The sequence below is a fragment of the Saccopteryx bilineata genome, chromosome 1 (genome assembly GCF_036850765.1).
Source record: "Saccopteryx bilineata isolate mSacBil1 chromosome 1, mSacBil1_pri_phased_curated, whole genome shotgun sequence".
NCBI classification, from domain to species: domain Eukaryota; kingdom Metazoa; phylum Chordata; class Mammalia; order Chiroptera; family Emballonuridae; genus Saccopteryx; species Saccopteryx bilineata.
The window spans coordinates 387,658,686-387,674,430 of record NC_089490.1 but is presented as its reverse complement, the minus strand read 5'-3'; the positions used below and the strand labels follow the sequence as shown (position 1 = coordinate 387,674,430).

The following is a 15,745-nucleotide window of genomic DNA, read 5'->3' as shown; positions in this document are numbered from 1 at the left end:
ACCAGACTCCTGGCAGTTGGGACGGGAAAGGGGCCACAGACTAGCACACCCTGTCGGGGCTCCCTGCCCAGGAGGGGCGAGCTCAGGGCTGCTCAGGGCCTCTCTGGGATCACTGAGGAGTAGGGCCTGGGCAGCTCCGGCCACCGCAGCCTGCACTCAGCCAGGTGGCCTCAGGCCTCGGCACCTGGTAGACCCTCCCAGCTTCCGAGGAAAAATGATGGGGGGCATTGGTGGGGGATACAAAGAGAAGGAGGGAAAGATGGGGAGGAGTGAGCGAGAGGCAGAGACAAAGAGACAAGGAAAGAGAGACCGAGAATGACAGGGAAAGAGGGGCAGAGACACAGGTGCAGAGTCTCTTGTGCATCCAGGTCCCCAACCCACAGGCTGAGGACCCTCTCTGGTCTCCATGGAGGGCCCCCAGGGAGGCCTGAGGCTAAGCCTGCTCGGGAATGCAGCCCTGCTGACCCTGGGAGCCAGCCCAGACCCCCCTCCCAGACCACCCCAAATGCTCACCCTTGCCCTCTTCTGTAGCCCACAGAAGCGGCCTCCTTGAGGGACCAGGGCCCTCTGGTCCTGACCCACACCACCCTCCCCGCACCAGCCATCAGCAATGGCCCAGCCCTCCCCAGCCCATTCTTCTTAGCCGTGGCCTCCCCCAGATTCAAGCAGTGGGCGGTGCCTTGGATGGAGCCCCTCTCCTGCTGAGATTCTGAGGTGGCCGGGTCTTTAGCACCAGCACTGCTGGAGTCACTCACAGGCCCCTAAGGGAGCTGAAGCAGCAGAGAGATCTGACCTCAGCCAGCAGCGGCTATGCCAAAATGAGCACCCAGGTCCCAAGTCACCTCGTGAGATCTCCCCCAACTGGAGCCCTCAGGGCCCTGGGCAGGAAAGAAGAAAGGGACCATGCCCAGCAAGCTCTACCCTGTCATCGCTCCCCTTCCCTAGACCTCAGCTTCCCTGTCTGTGCAATGGGCATGTCCCCTATGCCGGGCCTTGAAGCATGGTGAACATCTTGTGCAATGGGCATGTCCCCTATGCCGGCCCCTGAAGCATGGTGAACATCTTGTGCAATGGGCATGGCCCCTATGCCAGGCCCTGAAGCATGGTGAACATCTGGGAGCCTCCAGCCTGGAGACCTAGGGCCCGGCCACCCACACCTTCGCTCACGCCACTCCCACTCTGGGTCGGGGGCGTGTCCCTGGAAGCCCACACTCAGCCAAGAATGTGAGCACCCAGTGGGAGATGAGGAGGGGGGGGGGAAGATGAGGAGTGGGGGGGAAGGCGGGGGGAGAGGTCACGAGTCCTGGCTGTGAGGCTCGGACACCTCCCCCACAGCCCCGCTCCTTCTGTCCGAGACACTGCCCTCCCCAGCCCCACTCTGGACGGGGGGACTCAGCCTTGGAGTTTGGGACAGAAGCCCAGCTCTGGCCCTTTCTCAGGTGTGACCTTGGCCAAGTAGTTTCAGCTCCAGGACATTCCCTCTCTGGGAAAACGACAGTTCATTCCTACTTTGCAGGGAGGTGTGAGGTTTGGGGGGAAATGGTCCAGCACAATAAAGGGAAGCGAGGTGATTATTATCACCGTGAGAGATTCTGAGCAGAGGGTTGTGGGGGTGGGGGTGGGGTACAGACAGACAGACGGATGGAAAGGAAATGAGCTTGGTGCTATGGAAAACGGTCTGGCATGGGGTTCCAAGAGTTCTCAGCCACGGGGACCTGTGGTGAACATCCTGGTCTGAGAGTCAGGTAGGGGCTCAGGACTGGCTCTCAGGCTGCTCAGTGTAAAGAAGCTCAGAGAGGTCACTTCCCCAGGGGGTGGCCCAGCATGCCAGGTCCAGAGCCAAGAGCACAGTGGCCCGGGAAGCCTCCGGGTATCCAGAGGGAAAGCGGACTGTTTGCTCTGCAGAAAGAGAATGGATATGTAAATGAACCACTACCTACCGACTCCAGGCTCCTGGGAACGGGCACTTGGAGCTTCAGGACACCTGGATTTCCGCCCCTGCTCACCCAGCTCTACCAGGGAGCCCTGTGTGATCCTGACAGCACAGGAGCTACACAATCCCCTTCCACAGACCTAGACAGTGAGGCTCAGGGAGGTACTGTGCCCAGGTCACAGCCAGGCTGGACAGTGAGGCTCAGGGAGGTACTGTGCCCAGGTCACAGCCAGGCTGGAACTGGCAGGGTCCGCTTGGAGCTGGTTCTCCCCTCTGCCCAGTCTTTCCCCATTATCGGCCTAGAACACGCCCAGCTAGCGCAGATAGGGTTCAGGCCTTAGCCCAAGGCCCAGCCAGACACCCCACTCAAGGGGGCTGGGTGGGTTGGAGGTGGAACAGCCTGAGCTAGCTGCCTGGAAGGGGAGGGACTGGCATTTCCTGAGCGCCTGGAATCCACCAGATGTCAGTGGTAGGTGTTTTGCTTTATCTCATGCAAGCCTCCTAAGATGTCAACGAGGAACACAGCTTTCTTATTTTCGAGAGAAGGAAGCCAGGAGTCTGAGAAGATAAGTGACTTGCTCAGGGTCACATTATATGGCAGTCACAGGTCTGAGGCTGGCCATGAAGTGGTCAGCTGCCCCCGGCCCTGCAGACCCAGGGCCCTGAGCTCTGTCAGACTGGGAACCCCCGCAGGGCTCCTGAGCGCACAGCAGCCGCGGCCCCAGTGGGGAGCTAACGAACCGGGTTAGCCAGTTCACCCGCTGGACAGGCCCGGGACAGCTGAGCTGGTTTGGCCAGAGCACCAAGGCTTTCCTGAGGGAAGAAGGTGGCTGGAGCCAGGCCTGGAAGAAAGAGGAAAACTCACTCAGGGCAGGAGATGGGGGGCAGGTGCGGGCACTCAGGTAGAACCACAGGCCTGGGCATCAAGGTCTGAGTGTCGGAAATTCTGTACTGCGCACTCAGAGGGCAGGCACAGCTCCCAGGGGCAGCCAGGGGCTGAGGTGGCGTGGAGCGGAGTGGAGCTGGACCCCTCCTCCCCCACCCTCGGGGGTCTCAAATGCCCAGGGACAGCCTGGACCACCCTATCTTGCCTCCCCAGGCTCCTGGCCCAGAGCAAAGATCTCAGATCTGGAGATCTAGGCCCCTTGTACCCAACCCCCACAGCCCAACTAAGGGCTCTGGGATCCCTAACTGAGGATAGAGAGGAGCCCTTAATTCAGAGGCAGGGTGGGATGGGGACCAAGCTCAGGATGGGGACCAAAGCCAACATGGGCTTACATCCGGCTCCGCTACCGCCTTCACTGTAGGGCCCTGGGCATCTCACTCCCAGCCTCTGTCATCATCTGTAAAATGGGCTTGGTAATAATACCCTCCCTGCCTGTTTTACAAGGTGCTAGGAGGCTTGCAGGACTAAGTATGTGAGAAGACGTCCACTGCTAAAAGCTATAAAGCATAAGGTATCATTATAAGAAATGTGGACTTGGACGCCTCAAGCAGGGGAGTGACCTGACCAAGGTCACACAGCCAGGTGGCAGCAGAGGTTGATTTGAACTGACTCTCCTGATGGCTAGGCCAGGGCCCTCCCTCTGCAGGACCCCAGTCCCAGGGGAGCCCTGCCCGAGGCTGACCCTCTTTACGCGGGGGGTGGATGGAGCGCAGGGGCCTTCCCCACATCCCAGCTCCTTCACGCCTGCTGCCACTCGGGACCAGAGGGCCCAGCCCTGGAGTTTGGGATTGAAAGCCCAACTCTGCCCATTTTAGCTGTGACCTTGGGCAAGTAGTTTCAGCTCCAGGGCCCTCAGTATCCTTGTCAGTAAATGGGGGCTGACAATAACCTCCACGTAGGCGCCTGGCAGGAGGCTGGCTTGACATCGTGGCTGCAAGGGGCCCAGGGCAGGGTATGGCGCACGTTAGACTCCAGGGTTCTCTCCTGTCCTGGGCTGCGCCTGCCAGGCAGCCCCCGGGCCCGGCAGGAGAAAGTTTCCGTCCTCCCGGAAAACCTGCCCAGAACAATAACTGGGAACACACACTGGCTGGAGGACACTGGATCCTGCAGGAAGATCACTTTACTGAATGACTTGTGGGGGCAGGGGAGCCAGAGTCAGACTTTGGCTCAGAGCCGGTGGGGGCACCACCTTCCCTCACCCGGGGTCCCCTGGGGCAGCGCAGTGTTCATGGGACGTACCTCCACTCCTCCACCGGACCTGCCTAGGGGAAGCCCGCAGTGCGTGGGGGGAGGGCAGGGACAGGAGGCAAGCCGGGGCTCCTGCCGGCTTTTAGGGCACACCCTTGGCATGTCAGGCCACCTGCCAGAGCCTCAGTTTTCCTGGCTGTAAAATAGGGACAGTGATAATCACCTTATCCTCCTGCACATAAATATATACATATACGTGCTGGAGGAGGGCAAGGAGCTGAGAGCAGGGGAAGGCGAGTTCAGGCCTCACGTTAGGCGGTACCAAGAAGGCAAGGTTCCTACTGTCAGCAGCATCGGAGCAGAAATTCACCACGCAGCCCCAGCCTGCCCCGTCCCGCTGGGTCTCAAAGTGTGGTCCCTAGACCAGCCGCAGCAGCTTCGCCTGGGGACAAGCTAGCAACGCACACTCTCGGGCGGGCCCCGCTGAACCAACAGAATAAAAAACTGGGGGTACAACCCATGCTCCAGGAGACTGACTTACGTCAAAGTTTGAGAAGCACTGCACCACCCTGTGACCCACCTCCTACTCCGGAGACACTTCCTCCCATGGACTCCTCTCCCCATTCTCTGGCTCCCAGAAGACTGCTGGGGCAGAAGGAGTCACCATGGAGAGAGGTCATTAAACAGTAAAGAGATCCCATCATTAGTTAATGACACCACTGGCTCCTCAAGAGGGGGTCAAAAGTCAGACTACAGTTGAAGAGAAAAAGCTCCCCCATATCCGTCTTCCTCTTTGTCTCTTTCTCACGTGCGTGTGTAAGTACACCCCCAAAGCCTTGCCCCCTTGCTTCTGTGGGTCTGCTAACCAGCACTGAGGGGCGTGGTCTGTCCCTCCCCCCAGGGGGGCTGGAGCTAGATGTGGGGGGGTACGTTCTGGTGGGTGTCAGGGGAAAGGCTTTTCCCCTGAGAATCTGGCCCTCAGACCTTGAGCTTTAAAACCAACTGACAGGAAAGCCACTTTTAGGAACTCAGAGGAGAGTTAAGCGCAAAGTCTATATCTGGACAAGGTGATCACTGTAACAATGTAGACACTAATAAAAAATTCAAACCAGCCTAAGTGTGCAACAGCAGGGGAATGCTTAACTGGGTCACAGCAGATCCGTGTGGCACAATGCGATGGACAGAGAAACACGTGTGGAAGAATACTGACTAACATGAAAAAACACTCCCTTACGATGTTCGCTGAAACGCGGCAGCACAGGAAGTGGCCCATATGGTTCGATCCTAATCGCGCGCGCGCGTGTGTGTGTGTGTGTGTGTGTGTGTGTGTTCACACTACTTATCTCTGAACAGCTATTTCCTCTTTTGCATCTGTTCATCAGGCAATATTTTCCACAAAACCTTATTTCTTCAGTAATTAAAGTTATTTTTTAAGTGCCCATTTGGTTCAGGTAGAGAAAAAGTCTTTTTAAAACTTGACAGAGACAGCTCTTTCTTCCATCAGAGTCACTGACCTGGGGAGGCCCTGACTACAAGGGAGACTTGGATGTCTCAGGGAGTGTCCCCATTCCACATGGTCCCAACAAGCACGATCAGGGCCGTCGAATGGAAGCTGAGGGTTTGCTCAAATTCTGTACCATGTTTTTTAAGAGTTAGATCTGTACAGACAGGAAAGGTAGTGAGCTCTCCAAACCTTGAGGTATGTAAGCAAAAGCTGTTTTCCGAAAAGATGTTTTCCATGGGACCATGCTGGATGGGTAGGTTGACTCAATGGACTCTATAGAGCTGCACACAAAACCACAATCCTGTGAAACTAGTCACAAGCACCCAACTTAGCCAACCTCTAAACCAAGAGCACTCAGGGCAGGGCTGGGCTCACACAGCGTGATCAAGGACTAAGCCCACAGAGGCCCAAGGCCCTCCTACCCCCAGAGTTCCAAATAGCTCTGGAAATTTCCTTCACTCCAGGTCAGAGACCTCCCTCTTCGTCATTTCCCCAAAGAAGTGACAGGAGCAGCCTTTTTTCATCATTATCATTCTTGTCATCCTCCAGCCTGTGTGGAGGGTGCACTCTGAGTCTGCCCCAGCACTAAGCATTTTACCTTCACTAATTATCTCGTGTAATCTTCACGCAAGCCCACAAGGGAAGTACAATTATCATTCTCTATTTCACGGATAAGAAAACCAAGGCTCTGAGAGGCTGCAAAACTTGCCCAAAGGTGAGCAAGAGGAAGACCTGGCCCATACCCAGGTCTAGCCAACCACCAAGCCCTATGAAGCTGGAAGAAGCCCAGGCTATAAGTATAACCCCAGCAGTCCCCTGCATCCAGCTTTCCCTGCAGCCTCTGCAGGGGATTTCTGATATGCACAAAGTTTGAGAAGCGTGACACCATGCTATACAGTCTCCTGGCAAAAGAGAGAGAGAGAGAGAGAGAAAGAGAGAGGGGGGGGAGAAAGAAAGAGAAAGAAAGAAAGAGGGAGGGAGGGAGGGAGGAAAGAAGGAAGGAAGGAAAGAAAGAAAAGAAAGAAAGAGAAAGAAAGAAAGAAAGAAAGAAAGAAAGAAGAAAGAAAGAAAGGAAGGAAGGAAGGAAGGAAGGAAGGAAGGAAGAAAGGAAGGAAAGAAGGAAGGAAGGAAAGAAGGAAAAGAAAGAAAGAGAAAAAAAAAGAAAGAAAGAAGGAAAGAAAGAAAGAAAAAGAAAGAAAGAAAGAAAGAGGGAGGGAGGGAGAGAGGGAGGGAGGGGAAAGGAGGGGAGGGAAGAGGAGGGGAGGGAAGGGGAGGGGAGGGAGGGAAGGAAGGAAAGAAGGAAGGAAGGAAGGAAGGAAGGAAGGAAGGAAGGAAGGAAGGAAGGAGGGAAGGAAGGAAGGAAGGAAGGGGAACCCTCTGCTAGACCCTTGTAGGCCAGGGTGCAGGGCGGAGAGAGGGGGAATCAGAGAGGTGGGGAAAAGCTCTGAATGCTTAGTGCCACAGTAGACAACACATCCTCCCTGCCCTGCTTACAGCTCTGCTGAATATTCAGAGACCAAAGGTCAGGGAGGTCAGTTGCCTACGTGATCAACAGTGACTTAAGGCCTAACCACTCAATCACATGCCACAGAACCTCATACAAATCAAACCTCCCCACTCCCAATGAGTTTCTATTTCCTCTCTACAAGATGATGTTTCATCGGGTTCCACTAGAATGACATTCCAATAATCCATCTCTTAAGACAGTGAGTGGGAGAGTAATTTTTCCAACTGTAGTAGTAGAATTACGCATTGTTGTCATTATCGGCAATGGCAAATTAACACACACTGAGTGCCCACTGCATAGCCGGCGTCATTCCACGTGCTTTATTTTTATGAAGAGGAACACATATTACCCTCTTCACTTGTTTCCTTGACCAGAGACCTCTACTAGGAGAACACCTCTGGTCTCGCTCCGCCTCCTTCATACCCGGACCCACAGTGGCTTCTCCAATTGGTTCATCTGGGAGACACACTGGGCATGCTCAGAAGGGTACTGCCCCTGGTATAGCCAAGTTCTCTGCAGGAGCATTCCATGTGGGCGCCTCTCTGCTGCTACCACCTGCTCCTGCAGCGAGACTGGCACTTGTCCAGCACCACCTGAGACCAGACGGGTAACTCTGCCAGTGCCAGGGAAGATGGTTAACAAGCTCTCTGGGTCCCGGATCTAAAGCTACCTTTTTCCGGCTGGCCTGCTCAGTAATGACGCTAATGTTTGGCACTCCATCTTTGTCAACTGTTTTCTTTTCACTTGCTTCCAAATTCAGGAGGAAGAAGGAGATTCCTTCTGAAACTGCAACATGCTCTAAGGTCCTTTAACCCTCACAGCAACCCCTGAATTAGGTATTACTGTTATTTTCCTTCCTTTTGACTTGAGGAAATGAAGCGCGCTGGTGTCAATGACTATTGAAAGCTTGTTCAAAAGTTTTCTAAACACCATGCTACACTCAGGGTGTGTCACCCACAATGGGAACTGGTGACACGCCCATCCATATCAGACTCTCGTCTCCCAGGATCCCAGGCTGGTGGCCAAAGCCACTCCTTCCACAGACATAACCGCCGTCTTCTGAGGCTTGACAAATTGATATTCGCTTCAAACCAACACTCCACCCCCTTTGGAAAAAATATGCTTTATTAACAACAAAAGCTCAATGTGATCTCAGGTTCATATAATACATTTTTATTTAAAGATATATAGTAAGTTTTTTGACAGCTTTATTGTACGTGTGTTCTTTTTTGAGCATAAAAATAGTATGGGCTCATGCCAGAAGATTCAGAAAATAGGAGAAAGTAAAAAAAAAAGGGGGGGAGTCTGTAATCTGATCTATATAATCGCACTATTATGTGTACCTTTAAATGGATTCATCTACTTTCGGCCCTTGTTGAGTAGTCCTGGGGGGTGGGGCAGCTCTGCCATTCTGTGTACAGCGTCTCCACGGCAGCCCCAGGACCTGCCCACCTACAGTGCAGGAGAATGGGCCAAGCACCCAGAGTCCTTTTGACAATAAAACCCTGCAGCCTGACCTGTGGTGGCACAGTGGATAAAGCATCGACCTGGAACGCTGAGGTCGCCGGTTCAAAACCCTGGGCTTGCCTGGTCAAGGCACATATGGGAGTTGATGCTTCCTGCTCCCCCCTTCTCTCTCTCTCTCTCTCTCCTCTCTAAAATGAATAAATAAATAAAATCTAAAAAAAATAAATAAAAAATAAAAAAAATAAAAATAAAACCCTGCAGATGCCCACTGCGACATCGCGTGCACCTCACTTACAAACACCAAGTGCAGCATTTGGTAAATACTTCACACACAGTAATTCACATCATTCTCAAACAGCTCTACGAGGTAAGTACTATTACCGTCTCCATTTCAGATGCTCAAGCGGATGCACAGAGAGGTTAAAACACTTGCCGAAGGCCACACCCGGCAGGTAATAGCAGAGACTGGGATCACTTACAGGAAGTTTGGTTCCAGAGTCCGTGGCACTGCCTAGGTTCCCTCCACACTCTCCTGGGCCAAGCCCAGCTGGACGCCAGCAGGCTTCTGGAGCACTTGGTGCCCAAAGAGCTAGAAAACCAGTCTAGAGGGTCCCTCTCTGAAAAAGGTCACCGCAGCTTCCCAGCAGAGCCGGGCTCTGACGCCAGGCTTCCTGAGGCCCAGCCTCCAGCACTCTGTCTGCGCCTCTGCATTGGCTCTGTGAGCCTGGGTCTAGAATTCTCCACAGCTGCCATCTCGGATCGCCCTTTGACATACCAGGGAAAGTCAGGGCAGACCGAAGAAGGGGCAGAAGCTCCCCCTTTGGGGAAAGAAGACAGGGGAGAGCGGAGATGCTTCCCAGAGCTTCCCACTTGGTGGTCTGGAAGGCTAATATCAGCGGTGGGCCTCCCATTCCCCCAGCCCTGAGCCCATGCCCTCACAGGGCACTAGCACCTTCCGTAAGAACTGCTGACTTGAAGGCACCTTTTCTGGCTGAGTCAGGGTTCACTAAGGGCCAGAGTGGCCCTTCAACAGGCTAGGGCTGGAGGAAGTCGGGTTGTTCCCCTCTCAGGGTGGGGGAAAGGCCAGGCCTCACAAGGCAAGCTGAAGCCCCAAGCGAAGCCATCCTAGGCCAGCAGACCATTCCCACCCCCTGGACCCAGGTCCCAGGAGCTGAGCAGGCACGCCTGAAGGGCAAGGCAGGGGCATCCAGACCCTGAACCAGGCTTTGCCTTTGCCAAGGAGTCACCAAGGGCCTGGCACCGAGCTGGGTCCTGCTGGGCTGCCCCAAGGAGAATCCCTTATTCATTCAACCATCATTTCCTGAGTCCTCGTTGTGCACCAGGCTTGAGCCAGAAGTCAAGGGTACAGAGACGGACAGAGTAGTCCCAGCCTGGGGGTGAGAGGGGCCTGTTCACGGAGACACTCCGTATGTCATAAAACATCAGCAAAGAGGACAGTACTCAGTGTACGTAAGCACAGAGGAGGGGCTTGGAGAAAGCCCGCCACTGACGTTCAGACCCACTTCCCCTCAGGAAGCTTCGAGTCATGTTGGGGAGACCCAGCCACCCCCACGAATAGCCAGGGAGCGCCACACAGCCGGAAATGACTACTGTCTTGTGGCACGCACACGCTTACGTTGGAGAGGCACACGGGACAGAAGGTGGATGCTCTAGGGGGTGTTTCCAGAGGCCTGAGAAGCAGCCTGGTACCAGCTCTGAAAGATGAGTCAGGGGCAGGGGAGGACAACAGCTCTCATTTAGGGAGCACTCACAGTGTGCTAGGCATAAACTTGCTAAGCTTCACGTACATATATTTGTTTTATCTCACATCCCCCTGTGAGGTGGTCACTATTGTTGTCCCCAATTTTCAGATTCAGAAACTGAGGCTCAGAAAAGGTCACAGAGGTAGGATTGAGCCAGGCCAAGATTCCAAGTCCAACACTACCACCATGCCACCCCTTGTCCCTAATTTGTAGGAAGTCAGAGGGTGCTTCTGGGGGAGGGTGCGCAAGGCTGAGGAGGTGGGACAGACTTTGTACGTTTGAGAGGAGCCATCCACCCCGACTCTGTATGGAGAGCCTGTGTTGTGCATATGTGTGTCTGCACGTACACACACACACGTACATGTGTGTGTGCTCACATGTACCCTACTTTACAAGTGACTGGTCCTGGTTATGGAACCACTGAGAGCCAAGGAGAGAAGAGGCCATTAGCAGAGTAGGGAAGGGAGCCCAGAGAGGAGAACGAACTTAGGGAAGGTCACACAGCCTATAAACAGAGGAGTTGGAACTAACTTCTCAAGAACCAGCAAAAGCCCTGGCCACATAGCTCAGTTGATTAGAGTCATCCTGATATGCCAAGGTTGTGGGTTCGATCCCCGGTCAGGGCACATACAAGAATCAACTAATGAATGCATAAATAAGTAGAAAAACAAATTGATGCTTCTGTCTCCTTTCCTCTCTCTCTCTAAAATTAATTTAAAAACAAACAAACAAACGGAGCCAGAATAAAGTCCTCTCCCCTCCCCTCAGCTGCTTCACAGAGTGCATCAGTTGCTGACAGGAAAACCACGGAGTAGGGGGAACCCAGGGGTGAGTCAGGAACCAGCCAACCCTGGGGCACCCACTGGGTCTGTGGCTGGCCTCCTCCTCAGGGCAGCAGCAGCAAGTGTGAAAGGAAGAGGGAAGCAACAGTACCCACCACTTCTGTTTACCTCTGGACTTCCCTCCTGGCTCCTGGCTCCCGGCTCCTGGCCCCCAGCCCCCGCATCCAGGCTCAGAGGAGGGGAAGCGGTGGGCAGGGCAGTTCCTGCTGAGATGAAAGCAGCCCTTCACCGAAGAGGGGCCAGGCTCTTCCCTCTCTCCTGCCTCTCCCAGAGCCAACTCCTGATGGCTTGATGCTCTTGATTAAATCATAACTGCCCCATCTGAGCTTCCCATGGGGCGGATGAAGTGGGTATAACAGTTTGGAGCAAGGGGTCAAAGCCAAGCCAAAACCAGGGCGTGCCAGCTGGCCACAGAAGCTCCAAATCCAAAGGAATCCTCAGGGGGTGGGTCTGCTCAGCCCTGTGCCAGGGGGGCCTGTCTGGTCCTCAGGGAAAACGGAGGTTGGGTCCCAGGGTCAGGGGGAGAGGGGAAATGGGGAGGAGAAGCTTCCATTCAGCGGCTTACAAGTCTGAGGCCTCAGGAGAGGGGACGGCCCCACAGGGCAGAAATGTCAGGAGCCCGGGGAAACCAAAACCCACCCCCACACGTGGGAAATTTTTGCCCCCACTGGCTAACCTCTGACCCGGGCCCTCCCTGGGATGGAGCTAGGAGGAGGAGAGCCACAGGCGTTTCTTCTCGTCCACCCCGCTCCCAGACCCACCACTGGCTGGCTGAAGCTCTGCCACTCGGCCCAGAGGCTCCCGTCATGGCTCATGGGTCAACACGGAGCCTGCTTGGGTGACTCCCTCGCTATCTCTCTGTAGCACTCACCACCCTCCCCAGCACCCCCGCACCCCCCAACTCCCCCACACCCAGTCCAGCACCTCCCTGAGCCCCTGCTGTGCACCATGATCTAGCCTGGGTGGAGAGCACAAGGAAGACACTGGGACACTCTCTCCTCTCCCCTGTCACCTAGGTCCCCCTCCCACCCCCTGATGGTACCACAAGTGCAGATTTCCCCAAAGCCCCCCCAGGCGCCTCCTTCCCTGCCCCCACTGCCATCAGTTCACTATCCTGTGACCACTGGGTCACCCACTCCAGCACATCTGGCAGACTGGCTTCCCTACAGTGCCACCCTGACTGTCACTCAGAAACCTGTAGTGGCTCTCACTTTCTACAAATCAAACCCCAACATCTGGCCTTGGCATTGAAGGCCCTCCACGAGTTAATCCAACCTGCCACTCTCCCTTCACATCCCTGTACAGTCTCAACTCTTCAGGTGAATGGATCAATAGGGAAGTTTCTTTGTTTAAAAAAATTTTTTTTAATTGATTTTACAGAGAGAGGAAGGGAGAGAGACAGATGGACAGATTTTGACCATGGACCAAACCAACAACCTCTGCATATCAGGATGATGCTCTAATCAACTGAGTATCCGGCCAGGGCAAGATGGAAATTTCTTTAAATCTCCCTGGACAGGCCCTGGCTGGTTGGCTCAGCGGTAGAGCGTCGGCCTGGCATGCGGGGGACCAGGGTTCAATTCCCGGCCAGGGCACATAGGAGAAGCGCCCATTTGCTTCTCCACCCCTCCCCCTCTCCTTCCTCTCTGTCTCTCTTTTCCCCTCCCGCAGCCAAGGCTCCATTGGAGCAAAAATGGCCCAGGCGCTGGGGATGGCTCCTTGGCCTCTGCCCCAGGCGCTAGAGTGGCTCTGGTCGCGGCAGAGCGACGCCCCGGAGGGGCAGAGCGTTGCCCCTGGTGGGCGTGCCGGGTGGATCCCGGTTGGGTGCATGCGAGAGTCTGTCTGACTGTCTCTCCCCGTTTCCAGCTTCAGAAAAATACAAATAAATAAATAAATAAATAAATCTCCCTGGACACTCTGACCACCTTGCCTTTGCCTGGACATTTTCCTCTGTCCCAAACACTGTCTTCCCTGTGGCTGCTGAAACCCGCTCAATCCTTAAAGCCCACCCAAACTCCATCTCTTCCATTAAGCTTTCCTGAAGAACCGCTAATCCTTTCTTCTTCATTTATCTGCTGTCAGAGTCACTAGTATCCTTGTCTTAGTTCCTTCCCAGACAGTAAGCAACTAAGGATGGGATCAATGTGTCATCGTTTGTCATTCATCATGTGGAAAAGAGAGTGGGGGGAGGACTTTCCAGTAGATGCTTACTAAGCACGGTATGAAATAAACATCTCAACCACAGGCACAACCTACTGACCCCTGCCTTCCCCACCATACCGAACTCTAATCTTATGTCACTCAAATGCTTCGAGAGGGGAGTCTGTGGCCCCAAGTTAATCCAAGCCAACCAGGACTTGGGAGCCCAGGCAAAGTCCTGCTCAAGCCATCCCAACTCTAAGAAGCCCGCTCACTCCTTGCCCTGCTTTCTCCAGTGTCTCACTTCTTCTCAGCACCAGCTCCATCCCATACTTTCTCATTCTCTCTCTCTCCTCCACCCCCCTCCCCAGTTAGTGCAGCATTCAATCAGACTCTGTCCCATATTCTTCCCAGCTGGTTCCAAGTGTGGGCTCATTTCCCCAGGAGATAAAGGAAGCCAGCACGCAGCATTCTCAGTGTCCTCCAGGGCCCAGCCCTGATCAAACAGATAACAGGTGCCCACACAGCCCCTCACCTCCACCCCAAGCCAAGTGTGCAACAGAAGAGCTGGCTTCCAGCCACCAGAGCAGAACAGACCCATAAACTCATCTGGCCTGGAGCCCTGGGTCTGAGTTATCCTCTCCAACAGGGTCATGGTAGGGATGGGGAGCCCTCACTGTCGGCAACTCAGAATGAGAGCAGAGACCAGGTCTGGCTACTTCACCTCTGAAACAACACCTAATATATAGTAGGTATTCAGTACATATTTTTGTGTTTATTTAATTGGACATCCACCAACCTCAAGCAATATTACAGAAAACAACCACTCTTTAGTCCAGATGACAGTCTGAAGCTCAGTCCTGAAATGGACAAAGTAAAGCTGGTGGCAGGTGGCAATTTCTGGCTCTCACAGGGTCAGGAGGGGATGCAGCCAGACTCTGACCCTCCAAAAACGGTCTCATTCCCAGGCAGGAAGCCAGCCCACCACCTGCCCATCCACATCAGAGAGCTGGCATGTAGAGTGGTCTCACTGGGTGCCCGGCGCCTTGCTAGGCACTGTATACACATTATTCCATTCAGTCCTCGCTGCTGCCACTGGGTCCTGCCATTATCCTATTTTACAGATGGGGAAACTGAAGCTTAGAGGGAGAGCAGAATCTAGATCAGTTTGGTCCCAAAGCCCAAGCCCTTGACCACTGATCTAGGCTGCCCAATTACTATGGCCCTGGGACAGAGCACGGACCCAACTTCCAGACCCAGGAACTAACCCTGGGCATGCAGCAAGAGCCCCAGACCCTGGGCTTGACTCTAGACCCAAAGTTCGCTTCGGTTTTCCCTTTTCTTCCCCACTCACCAGATGAGAACTTGTCCCCTGCTTTCTGCCCTGGGCCCCCCAGGCCAACTCACCTGGAAATGCCCTTGGAGAGGAACAGAAGGCCCCGTTGAGTTTCCGACCCAAAGTCGTACTAGACTCTCAGAGAAGCGGGGAAAGGGAGACTGAAACCTCCCTGACTTGGGCTGCACTCCCGTGGGCTTGGGGGTTCGAGCCCCATCTGAGTAACTAGTATGACCTTTAAAGCAGTTCGCTTCACGCTCACGGAGACTGCTCTGCTCGCCGCCACTGTGCAGGAAACTGCAGTGTAGGCAGCGCGATCTGAATACCTGTGGCTGAACTGTAGTTGGTTCTCACCTGCCAGACCTCACCTTCCGGGGTTTCAGTGAGAAAGGGCAATGGGACCGTGAAGTTCACTTGGTTCACCCTCCTTTTACTGGAACCGGAGAGGTCCAGAGCCCAGGGGAGGGATGAACCCGGGGTTACACAGCTGGTGCATGGCGGTGCTGGAGAACTGCGGTTCAGGACTCCGGAATTTAAGCTCCTTCTCACCCACCAGCTGTCTTCGTGGCCCGACCTGTCACTTGTTCCGAGAACGTTGCCCAATCGCGCTCTGGAAATGGTGGCGAAAACTAACTTTGCTACTGGTCGTCCCGCCGGCCTCCCCGCACCCTGGCCCCTTCTCACCTGCTGGTTCTGCTTTTAGTTCGGCGCTGCAAGACTGGCGTCGCCCGCTCGCGCCCGTCAGCGTCCGACTGCGCAGCGCTGGGCTCAGCCACTGGACCCCCTCCCGGCGGTCCTCAGAGAAAGCAAAAGCCTCGGCCAAGCCCCGCCTTCTCCTGAAAACACGCCCTAAACACGCCCTCTGGCTTCTGGAAGCGGGTCCTCCAGCCCCGCCCCCGAGCGCTGCAAGAATGTAGCCTGGCTCCAAGCCCAGCCAGGCTCCGCCTACCACGGCCTCCTTACACTAACCCAGCCAACCCCGCCTCTGGCCCTGCTGGGGGTGTGGCTACACCCTTGCCCCGCCCACTGTGGCTTCCCAACCAATCCCGCCAGCCTCGCCCTCCCCCACCAAGGCTCGCAGAGGCTGAGGTCCACCCCTGGGCCCGCCTCCCCAGCCCTG

The 15,745-nt window shown here is 54.9% G+C and overlaps 1 protein-coding gene across 2 annotated transcripts in view; it reads right to left on the bottom strand.

Moving 5' to 3' along the window:
• Positions 1–15,470, bottom strand: part of CD82 (CD82 molecule) — a 52,775-nt gene extending 37,305 nt beyond the window's left edge. Inside the window, exon 1 of one of the 2 annotated variants that reach the window (XM_066251328.1) lies at positions 15,310–15,470. The gene's annotated coding sequence lies outside the window, so the exon portion shown is untranslated. The remainder of the gene's footprint in view (positions 1–15,309) is intronic. The other variant, XM_066251329.1, reaches the window with a different exon arrangement.
• Between the last annotated feature and the right edge of the window lie 275 nt (positions 15,471–15,745).